Below are 19,989 nucleotides of genomic sequence, written 5' to 3' on the forward strand. Positions count from 1 at the left end.
GATCTCCGCACTGTGGCTCAAAACATGCAAGGTTCCGCCGACCGGAAGGACGGGCGAGTGGCATTCATCCCACTTAGGTCTATTCTTCCGCTCAGTCCGGGCAGTCGAAGGGGTTGTCCCTGACCATGAACCCGGGGAAGGGTGCTATCTGAAACAGATAAAGAATTTGTAAAGAAAGAAAAAAAGTGGAGAAAAAATACCCGTTAGGTGGGATCCGAACCCATGACCTCTGGAGGTCGTGGGTTCGATTCTCACCTGGCGGGTATTTTTTCTCCACTTTCTTTCTTTTCAAATTTTTTATCTGTTTTAATGACCTACCATATCCTCCCCTTTGATTTCCGAGGTTTTCTTGACTGCCAAAACTTTATTTCTGTCTTATTTTCAATGAACCCCTCTTTTCCAATTCTGATTCACTACACACACACACACACATATATATATATATTTATATACCTATATATAGAAATGTTATTTTGTAGAAGCTAGGTGCCTCACACCTCTGCCAAGGTTTCGACAAAGAGACTTGTCTTTTTCAAGGCATCACTACCTCTGGCAGTGTTTTTAGATACAGATTGAATTGGAGTGGGAGGGGGGAGGTTGTTAAGAGCGGGACCGGAAGGGGGACAGCAGCGAGGGTGAACGGTCGGTTGAAAGGAGCGTAATATTGAGAGAGAAACGGGTGGTGTGGTGATTGTGACGGGATCACGCTGTACAGAAAGAGGGCAGACTACGCGAGGTTCTGAGAAAACTGGGGGGAACGGTTTTAGCTAGGGTGCGGTAGGGCTGCGGTGGGGCGGCTACCTTCTCCAAAGTATTATTTCTATCTAGTTACCATCTTCAAAGCCCTCTCATTCTCTGGATTTGATCTACGAAGATGACGGTACAAGGTAAGCAACCTCTCCTCTGTCTGGCACACGTAGCTATAATTGGAGACAGCCACTTCAAGTACATCCAAGATCACTTTCCGTCTGGACAACATGCAGGGTACCTTATATTTCAAAGCGGCTCCACACTCAGGACACTAAGAAGCTAATACATTATGCCCCACGCAACATCACGCATTTCATACTTCATTTCGGAACTAACGATGTAAAGTACAACAGCGCTGAAAGAACTTTCGAAGCCATCAAATCTCTCGTACGAGACGTTCAGATCAAATGACCTTACGTGGAGATAGCCCTGACAACAGTGCTTCCCAGAATAGAAAACAATCACCAGTCACACACACCCTAGGTGCACAGACGCAGCTCACTACGAGCGAACAGTTAAGCTCAACAACGCCATCTTTGACCCATAACTCACCCAACAAAACGTGGACATCATCTACTACAGAGAAATCTATCATCATCCCCAGGGACATCTGGCCAACGACGGTTTCCACCCTAACTTGCGAGGTGTTTGGATAATGGAAAATAACATAAAGTACAGGCTTAGCAAGTTGTTTGAGGTGACGCTCTCCACTACCGGCACCACCGGCCCGTCTGTGGCCAGCACCCAGCAGCAGACCGAACCTTACATTCCCAACTGTAGCGAACCACCCTGTCTCCCCAAGAAGCCCACATCCGACGCGAGCACACAAACGGTAGATGCACCCACAACACCAGCTCAACAGCACGTAGAACAACATCCTAACCCACCAAGGACATCACGGTCAATGTTCACACAGACACTAACACGCACTAAAACGCAAACAAGCACCCAAACTTGGACATCACCCCTAACAGCCCCCCTAAACAACAGACTCCGAACAAAAATGCACCATCCCGTAGGTCCTCTCGGAACAAACTAAAATGACTTGCACCGAGCGGACCGCGCGCGTTCCCCCTCAAATCCCGCGCTTTAATTAGGGTTTGAAAACTAACCGGCAAACAAACACACTACAGATTTCACTTCAACACCTATTCTTCTTACCTCCAAACCACAAAATCCCCAAAGGCCTCCGCCTTAAGGCTATTTGCTCCCTTGGAGTTTCCCCCCCCCCAACTAGAAGCTAATTGGCAGAACACTTTGGAGCGTAGATCGTTGTCCCTTCTAGAAATTATCAGAGAGCACTGTGAACAACAACTTAGTGTTTTAAATGAAAAGACCTAAATCATTCCTCCAACTGAGCAAGAGAAAATTGATCTTGATGCCTTTAAAAAACCGTAAGGAACACGCGCTGTGCAAGAAACAAAGATTTAAATTTGAATATAACCAGCTCCTTTTGTCTCACGCACATTGCACCATTGAACCTCCTGTCCTCGCTAAGCCTGACGACGTTGCACAAAATCATCTGACGGTCCTCGCACATGCGTCAGAATCTGCTACGGCGGATTTTTTCTCCCCCGCCAATAACCAAAATGTAGAATCTAGCTGCCACTGTAGAAGTAACAGCAGCATGACACCTGTTCCTGAACAGAATGTTGTATCCGCCTCTCCCGTCACGTGTAACAGAAACGTTATAAATATTTCAGAAAAATTATCGACAGCCGAAAAAAGTATCTTAGAATGAGGCCTCACTTGCTGCCCTACCAGCAATTACGTGACTGAATACGACTTACACAAGGATCTCACCGACTTTTCCCGCAGATTGAGGCTGAAGGAATTCTTTTCCGATAAGCAAGACAATGGTGAAATCAATGACCACCCACTCCGTGCACCACGCACTTGGACGCCAGATGCCATGGAATCTCCAGAACACGATTTTGATATAAAATCTCTATCAAAAGAAATAATAATCTCTACCAAGAAATCAAATAAACGCAAGAACTTGACCCCCTCAGAAGTCACACTAAATAACCTTGCCGCCAAAACGGACATAATCATTACACTTCCATGGAAAAGAGGTAGCGTTGTCATCTTACCAATAGAAAAATATCAAGATGAGTCCTATAGGCAGCTTAACAACCATGTTGACTACCAGCTTTTAAGGAGGGACGTGGCAAGTAAAACGACTTTTTAGTTATGAACCAAATTGAATAAAATTAGATGCATTTATGTAGCTAACCAGTCTAACAACAAAACTGAGATCAGTGTAAAGATACCACTATACTTTCTGACTTTGAAGATAATTACTTGAAACTTGAAATCAGCATAATGAACTAATTATGCACTAAGTCAACAAGATTTTTACGTCAGTGTGATCAGAAATGTCTATTCTGTGCAAGGAAGCTATAAAATTATTGCATTATATCGTTTTGGCATAAAGAACGAACAAGAAAAGTTTCATTTTCCTTTCTAAATCAGAAATAGTTTCAAGTCAAAAAGAAAGTGAAACTTCCTTCTTTCTTTTTGGATACATAAAAGAAATAAAGCAATAATCAAATAGCTTCCTTGCACAGAATAGACCTTCCAGGTCACTCTGAGATAAAAACCTTGCTGAGTTCTTGCCTTAATCTGAGTTCTTAATTAATCTTGGAGCCGCTTTGTGAAGGTAATTAGTCTGGCAACCCAAAGAGTATAGAAGATACCTTTAACCTGATTTAGGCTTTGTTCGTAGGTTAGTTAACTGCATAAAATCTTCTAACTTGAATGAATTTGGTCCATTAATAGCAAAAATAGTTTTACTTGCCACGTCCCTTCTTAACAACCATGGTGACTACCAGCTTTTATACCATGATCCCAGGAACGAATACAGTCAAACAATCTTTCGCATTCTCACAGATCTGCTGGCCCGAAAATTAACCACCACAACAGAACTAAACTTCATTAGACCGACGAACAAGCAAGCACCACGTTTCCACCCCATTCCCAAAATCCATAAAGTCCCCACCGGAGCATTATTATCAGCTTACATTCCGCGAAGGCCCATAGTTTCTAACAACAACACCCCCATTGAAACATTGTCTGTGTTTCTGAATCACCATTTGGCAGACATTTCGACTTCTTTTCCTTCATTTGTTGAGGACACAGCAAACTTCCCTCGCATAATAGAAACAATAAACGATGGTGGGCAAATACCCAAAGACGAAATTTTGGTCATGGTCAACGCCTCCGCCCTCTATACGAACATTCCCAACACCGAAGGAACAGAAGCTACAGAAAACCGGCACCAAAATGCGTTAGAAGTCTACATTACTTTACTAAAGTTACTTCTAACTCTCAACTATTTCGAGTTGTACTCATCTTACTACTTCCAAGTTTTTGGAACCAGCAGGGGCACTCGTTTCGCACCCATCTACGCCAACATTCTTATCTGACAACTTGAAGCTTCCCTCTTAGACTCTTTCCCCCTGAAGCCGAAGGTTTATCTTCGATACATACATGACATCTTCATAATTTGAGAGCATGGCCGCACAACCCTAAAAAGTTTCATTTCACATCTCAATTCTTCGCATCCGACCATTAAGCTCTCATGCCAGTACTCGGATAAACAAGTGGACTTCCTAGACACTACTGTTGTTCTTGACAAAGGTAAACTGAAAACCATACATTAAGGAAACCAACGGACAGGCAACCGTAGCTAGACTACACTAGTAATCACCCACGACACTGCAAACAAGGTATCTTTGTAGGACAGGATACCAGACTACGAAGAGCATCCAAGCTAGAAAGGGGCGAAGTGCTCAAGCAACAACGTCGAAACGAAAGCGCCCGACCACCAGCCTTAATATCCAGATTCTCAAACGCGCTATCTAAATACACAACATCCTGCGGAAATACTACCCATTATAGCCAGTAATGACCGACTTAAAAAGACGTTTCCGGAAGCCCCAGGAGTAACCTACAAAAGAAACAAGAACCTAAACGACATTTTAGTGCATGCCAAAATGATCGCTTCTCAGGAACCAGTCATCAGCCCTTGCTTCCGCCCTAGATGCAAGACCTGCAAACATCTGCAGACGGATTGCATTGTCCATAGCACTGCCAGCCAATACGTTCATAAGATTAATTCAAGCTTCACTTGCAATTCTTCTAACATTGTGTATATGCTAGAATGCTCATTGTGTCAAAAGCAGTACATTGTAGAAACAAGTCAACCTACGAACTTACGCCTGAATGGACATCGGGCCGGCACTCAAAACAGTGCCTCCATAGCAGTCGTGCCACACTTCAAGCAGCGGAACCACAATTTCGATGATCTCAAGCTCTGTATTCTGCAGTGAAACATAAAGTCTCGAAGGGACCCGAAATACAGAGAATCGTACTTAATCCATAAATTCTACTGCCTCGATCAGGCTGGAATCAATGCTTCGAAAGGCAGCTTAGAAACCGTACGGTATCTTATTCGAAGCGAAAAATAATGCTCTTAAAAGAAGTGGCCTTGTCCATTCGCAATATTCCTGCCTGGCCATCCCCAAAGCTGATACTTGAATACAATTTCTTTGCTTTTCTACCCCCCCCCCTTTTTTTTCTCCTCTGTTGCTCCAAGCCAATTTTTACCTACCACGCGCACTCACCTCCCTCGACCTTCGGCATTTCGTCTTACTACCTGCTTTACACACACATGCAAAAAGGAAAAAAGAAAACGGGAAAAAGAAAGAAAACAGAAAAGAAGTCCTTGAATGTACCGCAAAGCTCCGCGTGAGTAGCATCCGCGCATACCCCTTCTATTCTTCTGCGAACACTGACCTCCCCAGTCGGAATTCTTCAAACTATACGGGCTGTTGCTGTTTACGACTCTCTCTTACACACAGTTCAGTAACCTTGCGATTGCACCCCGAAGAGGCTCCTCTCATCCCCGATCTTCCCTCAAGCCTCCTTTGAGGTCGCCCGGCTCCACCACAGCCCAGCTTAAACCGTTCCCTCCGCTTTTCTCCAACCATCACGTAGTCTTCCCTCTTTCTCTACTGCGCGGTCCTGTCACAATAACCACACCTCCCTTTCTCTCTATTTTGCTCCTTTAAACCGACCGTAGACCCACTCTGCTGTCAACTTTCCGGTACCGCTGTTAACAACCTCCCCCTCTCTCTCCAACTCAATCTGTATCTATAAAAAGGTGTGCTGGAGATGAACCCTAATGTCTTGAAAAAGAAGAGTGTCCTCGTCGAAACGTTGGCAGAGGTCTCAGGCTGCTAGCTTCTTCAAAGTAATATTTCTATCTAGTTACCATTCTCAAAGCCCTCTCGTTCCCTATTTATATATACATATATATATATATATATATATATATATATATAAGGGTTCGCAGTCAAGAAAACCTCGGAAAGCAAAGGGGAGGTTGTGGTGGGTCATAGAAAGAGATGAAGAATTTTTTGAGTCGAAAAGAAAGTGGTGAAAAAATTTCTTCACCACTTTCTTTTCGACTCAAAAAATTCTTCATCTCTTTCTATAACCCACGACAACCTCCCCTTTGCTTTCCGAGGTTTTCTTGACTGCCAACCCTTATTCTCTGTCTTATTTCACGGAGCCCCTCATTTCCCATTTTCTGATTCGCTACATGCTTAGCGAGGGCCTCTGTTCTGGCAGTCTTGGGGCCAAAGGGAGTATAAGAGGGTTCAACGCTGGTCGACCACTCTCGACATGTCGTAGACACTCACGTCACGGCCCGGGGGTTAAAAAGAAGGTCCCCTTCACCCCGAGTAGTCCGAGTGGCGCTGGCTACCACCCACAAGTGCAGGAAACAAAAATACCTTAACATAAATACCCGAGAAAGTGCTGGGGAAACAGCCCCGCCGGTAGCGTAGTGGTTATCGCACCAGACCGGTATTCTGGAGGTCGTGGGTTCGTATCCCACCCGGCGGGCATTTTTTCACCACTTTCTTTTCGACTAAAAAAATTCTTCATCTCCTTCTATGACCCACCACAACCTCCCCTTTGCTTTCCGAGGTTTTCTTGACTGCCAACCCTTATTTTCTGTGTTATTTCACGGAGCCCCTCATTTCCCATTTTCTGATTCGCTCTCTCTCTCTCTCTCTCTCTCTCTCTCTCTATATATATATATATATATATATATATATATATATATATTTATTTATTTATTTATTTATATATATTTAAATATATATATATACGTCCCTTACGAAGTTGGCATAAGCTCAGTAATACTTGCTTATGAGCAAATGCAGTCGCATAACAGCCCAATTAATAGTCCGACGTTTAGTGAACTCTTGCAAATATTTGTAGCGATGAATAACTTTCAGTTCAATTTCAAACATTATGTGCAAATCAATAGCACCTTTATTAGCACAAAGCTTGGTCCAAATTATGCCAACATCTTCATGGAAATTTGGAATACAAGTTCCTAGGAGACTACCCTTTAAAACCACTCTTCTTAAAAAGATTCATTGACGACATATTTCCCATGTGGCCTCACGAAGGGAAGCTCTCCTAACGTTTATTGAAGCATTCAACAATATCCACAGAGATATCAGATTCTTTCACTCGTACTCTGCCTGAGGCATAAACTTTCTGGACGTCACGGTGGAAATATCTGGCTGTGAACCCTGAACATCACTTTTCAGAAAACCCACTGACCGAAACCAGTATTTAAGTTTTCACAGCAGCCATGTTCGCTATTGCAAAACCGGAATCCCTTACAGCCAGTCCATCCCATTCAAAAGAATATGTTCCGACCATCAAGGCTTTGCCACCAACTGTGTCCAACTACGTGAAGGTTTCACCCGCAAACTATGTGCCCTTCCCACGATAAACGATGGAATTGAAAAACTCAAAACACTGGACAGACGTCAACTAATAGCAACAGCAGCAGCAAGGTTCAAACTGATAAATATGGAACCCACTCGATTCTAACTTATTCATCCTCCGCTCCGAAAGTAAGAAAAATCTTGCGTAAACATCACAACATCCTTCTGTAAAGCAATCGAATGCGACGTGGCCGCCCAGAACCGCCCAGCCTTGTATACAGACAAGCAAAAACCTGAAAGACATCATAACTTCATCAAAAACTGAAACTTCTCAATTTCCGGGATCTGAACCATGCAACAAATCCCGCTGTAAGCTTTGACCCAAGATACCTAAACGCTGGTGATGCCAGAGCACTGCCACTAGCTTCTCATTTCAAATAGGTGGATCCTTCGATTGTGACTGTGCTAATATTGTGTGCCTTGTTCAGTGCACTGTATGCCGAACGTAGTACATAGTACAGACGGAAAAACCACTGCTTGTACGAAGTAATGCCCGCAGATCCCACACCAAAACACCGCCTCATCTCCCTGTCTCAAAACACGTCACCTGCTTGGGTCACTGCTTTGACAAATTCTCTGTGACAGTGCTAAAATCAAAGTTCAGAACACACCACGAAAGAGAGATGTTTCAATAATTTCTAATCTACAAATTCAACTCAGTTGCAGGTGAAAGAAAAGAACAAAGGGCCAAGTTTTCGTGGTTGTCCCCGTAATGTTGACATCTGCTGCTTTTTCACTGATACACACATCGTAAGAGCCGGTGGGGGTGGTAGCTGGTGGTGATGTGAACAATCTGCTCATTGTAATTATGTATAGGCATTGTGTTTTTTAGGAGTTTTCCGTGTACACGTGTGTATGTCATTGATAGCCTATCTACAACCACTGCTGGGCAAAGGCCTCTCCCATTACTATCCAGTTACCTCGGTCGTGTGCTAACTGTGACCAATTTATCCCCGCAAACTTTTTGATCTCATCTGCTCATCTAACTTTCTGCCGCCCCATGCAATGCTTGCCTTCTCTAGGGATCACTATGTTACCCCTAATGACCAATGGTTATATTGCCTTGGCATTAGATGCGCTGCCCGCTTTTATTATCTTTTCATTTCTATAATATGCCCTTTACACGCGTTTGTACCCTGACCCACTCCGCTACCTTGTTGTCCCTTAATTTTACACCTATCATCTTCCGTTCCATTGCCCGCAGAGTCCTCAATTTAAGTTGAATCTCCTTAATACGCCTCCAGGTTTCTGTATGAATGTATGTATGTATGTGTGTATGTACTCAATGTCAGAAATTGAGTACATACATGTGTATGTATAAGCACAAAATTGTTTCTATGCGTCATTCTTCTAGAGACCATTGATAATGTTTTGTCTCGCCCCGTCTACCCTTGTCGCTGTTTTGCTTCTTTAGCGGCCACTTGTTTGATTTTGTTTTTGGGTTAATCGGCCGAGTCATTGGCCACTTTATTTTTCCATGACCGATTTTGCGTTTGTGCCTGTTAATTGCTTGTATGCACGTTTGCGCGTCTGTTGGCCTTGCCCTTCTCCCTGTTTCGGTTTATCTTTGTTTTACCTGCATTCCTGTTTTTTCCCACCCTGTTGACTCTGCCTCTGTTGTCGCTGCCTCTGTAGAGAATGTGATTCATTGCGCCCTACAGAGACATCATCACTCTCACTTCGACATTCCGACACCTGAGCCCTCGTGTCGCAGGCGCCACTGGGGGATGCCTGCGCCTTCCCAGGTTTATCGCACACCTAGACCATACGGCTTTTGCGCCTGTGGAGCTAAAGACAAAAAGTGGGGGAAGTGGATGGGCGAGCGTCTTTAAGGACCGACAAAAACACGCGCCCCAAGCACGGGAATCTTCAAAGCACGCGCACGTATGACACCCCGTGCATATTGTTCGCCGGCGCAGATCGGGGGGGGGGGGGGGGGGTTGCAACTCGCCACCCCTGTCAACCAAGCAAGTATGTGTCCCGTATCATTCCTCAGCTTCTGTCTGCCCTGTCTTCTCGGTTCTTTATAACTTTTTGGATTGCGTGTCCTCCCCACTGCCTTTCTCTTTCACTTTATTTCTTCCTTAGTCGTCTGTTTCCATCACACTCTCTCGCCTATTTATGCGTTTCTATAGTTGATACCATAAGCTAGCTGCAGCCCTGTGGAGTCTTCATTGTTGTCCCCGTCAGAGCACGTAACTCAACGCGAAGGAAGCTACAAAAGGCGTCGGGGCCTTGCGGTGCTACTGGCCGAGAGCGGGAGAAGGGAATGTCCTTTCAGGACCCCGTTCACGGCAAGTTAGGCGCCCTCAGTGGCCGTATTATTGATAACAATATTGACTCCAGCAGTGCTGCAGATAGCTTGTGGTATGAACTATAGTTTGTTCTTCCTCATTGCTGGCTTTTTGTCGCAATTTTCAATGCCCTTTTCTCTCTGACTCCTCGCTTTCCATTTTAAACGTATGTCACCACCCCATGAGCCTCAAGTGCTCGAACTTTATATAAACCACTTCCATTCTGTGAGATATCACTCTTGATAAAGAACGGTACCCATCCGAAACATCGATGTAAAGTTATGTTTTCGAAGTAAAGTGGTTATGTTTTTTTTTATTGCGCCCCTTCTGTCCGTGTAGCGGACAGTTTTGTTTTGGACTCTAACAATTGGGACTTCATGGGTATTATAGAATTTCCTAAGAAACCTCCAGTTGTCCCATAGGAGTGATAACTGCAGATTTTTCGGACCTATCTTTTATGCGCACAATTCTTTGTTCCCCTCTAGGTTAAAAAAATTGGTAGGCTACTGTATGTAAAAATGCAACAAAAGAGCAAGTGACCTTAAAAGGTGCCCATATAAGGAGTGATTTGAAGTGTCGTCAGCCTTCCTGTACGATTATTTCCACCCAGAAGACAATGAAACAACACGAGTGATATAGGGGCAAACAAAATACTTCAGTAGTAAACATGTTTTAATTACATTAGGCTTTGGGCTTTTAAGCACGTGGGTAGACTTAACCGCCGCAATGAAGTGGATGCGCACAGAGTTGTTTGAAACACAGCAAAAATATAAAATGCTGTCAAAGACAGAGCTATGTCATAAATATTTGTCATTGACCAATATTGCTTCAACAATGTTGTGTTAAAATCCAAAAATCCAGAATTTTGATAGTGCTTCTTAGCTGTGCACTATTTCCAGAGACCAGGAAGTTTATTTTGAACATTTTTACTACTACTTTGTTTGCGTGAATACATAGGACCACAGAAACCAAAATGGAACAATAACATCCTGCAGAAAACCCAAAGATTTTTGATGAAATTCTTCGTAATTCTTGAAAATAGCTAGATCCAAAGGTGAATCGTGGAGAATATGTATAAACACACCACATAGTTCTTGTTCTTTCCTCAAAAGTTGTCTTAACACTGTTACGAGCCATGTTTGGTGACGCCCTTTCAGCGCATAGTAGGCACAGTACTCGCTGTTTTTTCTTTGATTGAAAACAGCACGGAATAACTGTCAGTCATTCAATGCACGCGGAGTCATTTTTTCAAAACTGGAAGTACAATGGGACTGAAACAAAAGGTGACAATTTGAAGAGCTAGAGACAGTACCGGGGGACAGTTACCACTGGCCACGTTTTTTCTTGCTCACTTGCTTCTCTGTTCTAAAAAATTTCATCTATTGTTGACACTTGTCAATTGTTGATCCTGACACCGAAATGCGATCAAATGTTGGCGATTTTTAAAGAACTGCTAGCGTCGAATAGAAAGTTTCAGAAGGACGTATTTAGCTAACATAAAAACTTCCACCTCAAGGTAATGGAAACAATCCAGCATTATAATGTGCGGCTCGTGCCAAAATAATAATGTGAGCAGGTCAGAATAAATTTGTCAATGCTCTGAAACATTGCATCAAACTTCCTAAAATGAATAAAATATCCATATCCCCCATCATATCCTCTCTATTTATGTACTCTATGGCCACAGGACGCGTACCATTTGCCAGGAAAATTGTCCATGAAATCCGCAAATTCAAATAAGACAACCTATGTTACAAACAGGTTTCGTTAATCAGAATAGTTTGCAAAGTTATACTGCAGGAAATATCAGTTGGCGTAAAGACCTACGTAACAAAACGCAGCTTCTTACACACAAATAAACGCGATTTTTTTAAAGGTTGTACCTGCGAACCCATTTTATGAAATTTATTGCCGAGGTTCATATAGCGGTGCATTCTGTATCACAAATATAGGCTATATTTAAGAATTTTGCCTAGGCTCAAGACAAGATTCATGACATCAAGCTGATGAAAAAGCTAACTGCTCCTGATATTAACAATAAGGTTAACAAGTTTAATAGTATCTTTAGCGAGAGAGAAAGAGAAAAGAGAGAGAGAGAGAGAGAGAGAGAGAGAGAGAGAGAGAGAGAGAGAGAGAGAGAGAGAGAGAGAGAGAGAGAGAGAATCACTAAATTATACTGGTGAGCAGAAAGAACATCTCAGGGCCGCAACCTTATTCCACGATTCCTGGTTCCGGCTTGCCGTCCGGGCCCGTTCCACCACTCGAGGCTGGTGCGGAAGCTTGCAGCTGGTCACCTGCTTCACCATTGCCCATAGGTAGGTTAGGGATTTGGCAATAGAGTAGGGGTCTTTAGCACTGCCATCACACATGGCATAATGTGCAAATACGGGGTTAAGATAGAGGTTGCGAAGTATTCGGTTGATCTATTCCTTTATTTGCGGCTGACTATGTTATTTCTAGACAAATTAAAAACCCCCAAAGAAATATTTTCATTGCGAGCACCTAGTCAACTGATGAAATGGTGTATTGATTGGCAGAAGGAAATAAGGGTGCCCAAATTACCACAATAACACTCTCCAGAACTAAGCTGGCAGCCCCAACCACTATGTTTGTAACAGTACGCTAAAAAATACGCTCACGTCCACATAACATCTCATCTGAACTTGAACCACCATAATTATACAATCACCAGCAAGGCATCTTAGTCACTCGGATTTGTTAGGCGGAATCTGCATTCTGCTTTTTTTGGATATGTAGACTTTTTGTCCACATATATGTGGACTTTTTATACTTCATATCTTCTTCCTAGTTGGGCACTAATATCAGTTATACAATATGTAGCACTAATATAAAACCCCCATCAATCGTATCCTATAAAAACCTTAATGCTTTCCGAAACAAAGTTTGTCGATTCATCCCCAGGGAACATCATTAATAACACAAATGAAAAAATCTGAAGACACCACAACTGCCGCAACACCGGCTGTATTGTGTTTTAGGGGTTTTTAATAGGCTGTAGCACTGCCAGTCATCTTTCGTGCTCTCTCAGATAAAACCGTCAATTTCGCGTGTTCTCGTCTAAATCAGGGCGTTAAAACTTCAACTATTATTCAGTTATTTGTTCGCTGGTTCGCTGGAGCCTCGCCCAAGAGTGACATTGCACTGTGATCATAAACCTGTGAACAGGGAAATAATTTTTATCACTCTGCTAGGTAGGCAACTGGGGCGATTTTTTTTGAAAGATAAGAAACACAGTATGATATTTATAAATGTTTTATTTGGCCGAGTTTTTGCACTATTCACTTGCACATAAATTCTTCCTAAAGTGAACCATTGTGGCCTTTTAGTATGCTTGTCACAAATTTTATTTCGGTTTTGTTTTCTTACATGTATTTCTGTAAATATCGTGCACCCTACCATACCTCCCGCAAGCAGCATAGAAAGGTCCGTCGCATGCTGAGGTTGGAGATGGACCAGTTTGGTCCCCCTTTTGTCTGAGTTGACATGATGTGAACCCAATGCCTGGAAAACAACAAATAAAGGCCCCATATAAAACGTGCATTCATCAGGTATGGTGGCTCCTGCGAACACTAGGCATTTTATGGCATTAGTGTTCCGTACTCCTCGGGTAAATGTTTTAATAAATGTACCATAATTTGATCCTCGTCATCTCATGCAAACGAGGGCATAAGGGGAACTAAATTAGGCTGAGCGTAAAGCTTCGAGGCTTAACGATATATTTTTGCACCTCGAGCTTAACAAACAATAAGATTGCGCTCTTTGCACAAACAACCACCAAAAAAATTCCGTCTTGCATACAACTCCTAATATCTTTATATCGACGGGTCACCTGGACACACCAGTGACAACCGCGAATCAGCCCGCTAAGGCTTTCGTAGGTGAGACAGATAGAGGGCAATTTTTATAGTTGCCGAGTAGAGGCTGATGTATGGGCCTCACAACGTGAACGGCATCCCTAGTCTGCGATATCTCTGGAATCCATTCGCTGTCCTTGCTCGGCTCACTGGGTTGCAATAACCCAGATAACGCAAAACAAACCTGGGTAAATCCTCAAGATGTCCGGCTCTGGACATTTCAGCATCCTCAGGTTGTCGATATCTTATCCTCAGCCAGTCCAATCGGGGTCCGTTTGTCCGTCCAGAGTACATCCTCAGAACGTCGTCAAAATGATGCCGCTGGACAATTTTCGTACACTTCCAGGATACAAACTAATGTTCTGTTTTCTCGGTCTTTTTTTCACAAGCTAATGCAACAGGCCTCACTAAAGAAATCGGGCACGTCTTAAATGATTACAGTAGAACCTGGGGAAGCCGTGCCTGGCAGGGAGGCAAAAACACTGCACCCGAAAAGACGGCTCGGGTACCAAAGAAAACTAAATATGCTAGCTTAACCCCAACAGACAAAGACTGGAAGTACGAGCAGAACCACAGTAGCAGTTCTCGGTGTCAAATTTTGTTTCAGTATCACGCAAAGGGAAGAATCTTTCAGGTGCCCCAGATAGGTGTGGCTTGTACGAGCACAACGTAAGCCCCTGAAGGTGAAAGGCATCACGGGACTTCTCTAGCTTTGGAGAATCATGGCAGCTGCATGAAGAGTTGAAGTACTTTTCCGACTTTTTTAAGATATTCGAAATTAAAGAAAAGGCAGCTGTTGAACAGGAAGAGTACGGATATTGCCAAGAAGACACTTCTGTCCGCATCAATCGTGCTCTCGAACCCAGTGACCTCAGTTCCAGAGCAGCAAGGCATTGCGGCTGAAAAATGACAGCCATATTACTACTTTTGTGCAGGCTACTTTAAAAAGCCCTTAGGTGATATGTTTCCAGCCGTTATTAACTTGCAAAGACCTGTGCAATTAACAACTTTTCATCCAAAATGGGTTAAATCCTGCATGTCACATCAATGTGTGCCAGATCCGAACTTTACAAGTACTTACCATTGAGGGAAGTAATGCAGCCACATTTCTATTTCAGTGCTCAAATAAGATCCTTTCTTTTAGGAGGGTTTGTAACTGGGCTAGTTGGTTCATTGCATGAAGTTGAACAGCGCAGGGACGGGACTAAGAGCAGAGGCACCCGTGTTTGTCGCCTCTGCCACTTAGTCCCCTCCTTGCGCTGCTCAACTTCATCCTTTCCTTGCTTCTACACCATAGCAAAAAATTATTTCAGCAGTTGCCACGGTTATTTTGGGAGCAAAAAACGACGTTTTTCTCGATTACACCCAAAGTGGACTTGGCTAATTTTGAAAAAAAACTTCTGGTAAACTTTTTAACTGTTTTTCTTTTATTGACGAAATTCTGATACAAATTCTAATACACGTACATCCTTATTGCCGCTAATAGACCTATCAGTCTGTATTAGTCTATTAGGTCCATCAGTCTGTATTTAGATCTATCAGTGTGTATTAGTCTGGTAGGTCTACCAGAGTGTACTAGTTCTATCAGAACCAGTGGCAAGTTCAAACAAAGCAGTGAAACATGGCAACACGTTTTATTATCAGGGTACAGGGGGATTAAAATAAATGCGAACAGCGGAGCAGACAGCTTCCGACGCATGCTGCACCGTCTGGCGGCAAAGTCAGTAAACTGCGCGCATGCGCATTTATTTGAGAGCGTTTGAGTGTGGCCTATATTTATGGGAAATGCTTAATCAAGACGCGACCCCGATCGTTTATTGAGAGGCGTCTTTTCATGCTGCGTCGCCACTGAGTAGGGTGATCGTTCAAGGGCATCATGCTAGCTGCAATCAGCCTGCTGAGAGCTTGGCTCCCGAATGTAGTAGATAAAAATATGCTCAGTGGCGACAGAGCATAGGAAGACGCCCCAAAATAAATGGCCGGCTTCCCTTCTTTATCAAGCGTTTCCATTATAACAGTAGGCCACACTCTCACACACTCTGAAAGAATTACGCATGCGCGCCGTTTACTGACAGCGCAGCCAGACGGTGTGGCATGCGTCGGAGGCTGTGTGCTCCGTTCGTATTTCTTTTAATCCCCCCTGTACACAGGCAAATTCCTCTGGCTGACAGAAATCTGGCTGAATAATTTAACGATGCATACTTTCGTAACCTGATTAGAAACGAACGAATAAATTGCAATGCGAATCCACAAAATAGCTGCAGCATGCAATCAAAAAAGCTCAAGTCAAACCTGCACGGTCCAGTCATAGGCACACATCGAGCGCATTATAGGCCGATTGAACACCATTCCCATTTCGATGCAACTTCAAAACGGCATTCACCCTTCCGCAACATGTGATTAGAATGGAATCTCTTCGTCGTGAGGCATTCCCTTGAGGATGAACAAAGGAGTCCGAAGCGGCTAGGTGATGGGTCAAAGATGGGTCGGGCGGCGGCCCGGATAGTATTTGTAAATGTTAGGCGGGCGCTACACATCTCCAACACTTCTCGATGACGTGATGCGCACGTTTTCTTTCATGTCAGGTGTTCGTTACACAGCATAGCAGAAGGAGCAAAGATGTTCGAAGCGGCGAGGTGACGGGTCCAAGATGGGTTGCGCGGCGGCCTGGTTCATACTTGCCAAAGTTATGCGAGCGTTAGACACATCTCCAACGCTTCTCGATGACGCTCATGCACACGCGTCTGATGTGAAATAATGCTACAAGCTGTTCGCTTCTAGCCGTCTTCTTCCTGAACGTTCACACACGCCAACCGCACTTTGATGTTTGTCGCCATATTGGCTACCCAACGAACACCATGGCATGGCTTGGCTTGACTTCGTTGCAGTCTTTCCGGGTTAGATTTCTTGCTCTTCTTGCGGCCTCACACCATAGAGTATCCGTGCCTCACACCCCTCACACCTCAGAGGCCTTACAGGCACAGCATGGCAGCACTTTTAGCGCTCTTAGCTCCCATCAGCTCTCTTCATGTCTGATAGCAGCGCATTTTTTAGCAGCGAAAGTGAAAAAAAAAATGTTGACCTATTTTACATAATAATTTGGTTAGAGATTTACGGAGATTTAAAACTTAACAATACGCTTTATAATGTCATACCAAATAAATTTTATTGCTTAAGGGCCTTCATTTCAATCTTTTGTCGCGTGATTTTCGGGAAAAAATAAAATTCAGGAAATCGCACGTTGTGGGTCCATTTGTATTAGTTTTTATATAAACCAATACGTCTCTACGTATTAGACTCATACAAACTAATAGCTCTTAAGTCTATTAGCGATCTATCAGATCTATTTGTATTTGTAAACTAATACAACCTTATAGGTTCATTTGTATTAGACTAATGCATCTTATACGCGAAACATCAAACTGATACAAGTTCGTCTAAGACTAATGCACGTCTTATACACCCAATACAAAAATGTATAATTCTAATACAAGTTTCTATCAGAATTTTTGCTAGGGATACGAGAGTAATAGCCTTTCCTCCATGGTAAGGGCAGCGTCAGACGTCCATAAGGATTGTGATCCAAAAGAAGTAATACAACGGATCATTTAGGGATAATTCGCAATCCATTGTGGTCCAAAATAAGCTCTAGGATGGACCATTGAGGAATCATTTACAATATATAACCCTGTGTATGTCCCCTGGACGCCCAGTAAAGGATCCAGGACGTTTAGACTATTTGAGAACGTCCTCAGGACGTTTTGCGTTTACTGGGAAGCATCTATGTCTGGGCTGGCCAGGGAAACGCTGAAGTGCTCAAATGTGAGTAGACAAGTGGACGGAAGGTAGGAGGGCATTGTGTACCCATAGTACATGTTTTTATATGAATCTTCTAGAGGAACTTGCACGCCAATTAGAGACAATGTTACCTTTACTCTGTGTTAATGCAGCGCTCACGCAGCATACCCTTTTTGACTTGGTGCAAAACCAAAACTTACTGCAGCCAAAGCGGATTGCTGAAGTCATTGAGAACTTTATTTTGAATGATCCACGAATAAGTAAGCTAAGTTCCTTCTTGCGCAGCTATTACAGCACCTCATCCCAGGACCAATTCGGTTTAAAGTACTTCTTGGTACACAGGATCCTCCAACAAACCAATGCAATGTACATGAGGTGTCGTTCCATTAGCTCTGCAGTCTTAGCGACATTGAAATGATAGTTTAGCACAACAGAATCTTCGACTGCTTTATCTCGCTGCTGACTCGAACTAAACGGTCTTGCTTTTGTTATGTTTTCCCATTTCTTTTCTTTCTTCATCGTTCCCTTAGTAATCTGTGGCGCCACTTCTGTGCTCATCCCCGTTAACCCGGACGAGGAGCATGTAGGTGTCAAAATTACGGCACGAATCGCAAATGTTTCTTGTAATAGGGGAATTCTCTATCTCTTTCGCACTATACCGCGGGGTATGCCTCACTTGGCTTGACTAATTTTCCCCCAATGCCGTGGGTGGTGGTGCACCTAGGGAACAAAAAACCGCGTGAAGGCCGTGCCTCCAAGCGCGTACCATTCTCGTTTCCCACCGTCATAAGATGAGCCGAAGTTTTTGTAAATATATTGTGGGAATACCAGCCTTAGCCTAAAAATGTCTCGTTTATGGCAAACCCCATTACTGTGCACCTAGTTTCACTGCAAGTCCACAATACCAGCCACGAAAAAGAGAGAGGAGAATTTTATTGATATAAAAAAACACAGAAAGCTCGGCCTGATGGTAGTATATCTGGCCAACTATTCTGTGTGTGTGAAGGGAAAGGGGAGAAAAGAGTGTGGATAGAGGACGAGAGAGATGAAGATGGCGGAGAAATAAATTAATGGCTATGTATAGAAGATGCCTATACCAATACTATGCATGTGTTAAAGTTAGGCCACACGGGCCTCAACTACAATATCTCTGAGAGTCCGCTGCTTCGCAGAAATGTCAGCACAGCTTTAAATGCCTTGTGGGAATGCTTCGCGTTTGGCCAAGGTCACAGCAGCACTTCCTGCGACACCACACGACAGTCCAAACAGGCCAAGGCTCTCGCTAATTGTTCTCGAGGATGCACATAGCGTGGACAGTAGCAGAGAACATGGGAGATAGTCTCTAGTAATGGCATGTCTCACAGTCGGGGTCACTCGTAAAGCCAATGACTTGCTTGTAGCGACGGGTAAAGGCTACGCCAAGCCGTAGTCGGTGAAACAGCATGGCGTAGTTTCGCTGAATACCAGGAGGTAACCGAAACTTGCAGTCGGGGTCCAGGCGGTGTAGTCTTATGTGGACCATATATAACACTGCCTACACTCGACCGGATACCGTGAATTGACCGATCTTCAAATGTTTTTTCCTGCACATCAAGGTTCATACAATTTACCCCTGCGCGTTATTTTGAACTGCTCACTGCACTACACAAATTTATCTAGCAGGGACAGTCTATAACCGCCAGTCGGCTCTCCTAACACTTCAATAAACCTGCCAGTCTAACCTCTACAATTTCAATGTACCTGCATGATGTACTAGAAGAGAACGCTTCTAGTTTATACACCTCTTTACACAGTTGGCAACGATTCCGGTTGCCTCATTGAAGTCGCTCGAAGTATGAACAAATGACGTTGACACAAACACACTTTTACTGTTACAAGAATTTCTCCGTATTCGTGTACAATTAAATCTGTCAATGCTATTAGTAGCAGGGGCATGTTACTAGGGCATGAAAAAATTGAAGATCTAGGCAACCGGGCGAAGGCACGGGACGTGTTATCATTTGAGTGAGATGTGGTTTGATCGAGGGGGACAAAGAAGCAGGAATGCTCTGCCTAGGACTTTGGCTCCTTTACTCGTGATACCTTCCGTGACATCTTTGCTGGCGAAACCAAGGAAAGCACTCTTGTAAGAATAAACCAGATTGTATTGCCAATAGACTGCCTTCGGAAGACTCGTGGCGTCGTCAGGAGCACCGCCACGCGAGCTCGCCCGCACCTCAGTGACCTGCTCCTGCAGCCGTCTCCCGTAGAGCCGACCCTTATCTCTCACGCCGATGATATCGTGAAGCAAGACTTATCTCACTGCAGTAAAAGGAATGATCGCTGATGCAACACACAATGGCGTGCTGGAGCAAGCGCTCGAGGAAGTGGCAGATTACAGCCGCAAGGTTTGTAACAGCTTCTTTTGGGCACGTGTTTTGTTTAGGGATTCCCAGCGAAATACTTACATAGCCGGTG

General features: G+C 43.7%; 2 non-coding genes across 2 annotated transcripts; both read left to right on the top strand.

Moving 5' to 3' along the window:
* Positions 1-3,031: 3,031 nt before the first annotated feature.
* Positions 3,032-3,129, top strand: LOC144143635 (small nucleolar RNA Z122). The gene has a single exon (XR_013317143.1). It is a non-coding gene; the product is annotated as a small nucleolar RNA Z122 (small nucleolar RNA).
* A 3,461-nt stretch (positions 3,130-6,590) lies between these two features.
* Positions 6,591-6,663, top strand: Trnat-ggu (transfer RNA threonine (anticodon GGU)). The gene has a single exon. It is a non-coding gene; the product is annotated as a tRNA-Thr (tRNA).
* The last annotated feature ends 13,326 nt before the right edge of the window (positions 6,664-19,989 follow it).

The sequence above is a fragment of the Haemaphysalis longicornis genome, unplaced genomic scaffold (assembly GCF_048455015.1).
Source record: "Haemaphysalis longicornis isolate Haplotype H1 unplaced genomic scaffold, Haemaphysalis longicornis Haplotype H1 scaffold_6, whole genome shotgun sequence".
NCBI lineage: Eukaryota > Metazoa > Arthropoda > Arachnida > Ixodida > Ixodidae > Haemaphysalis > Haemaphysalis longicornis.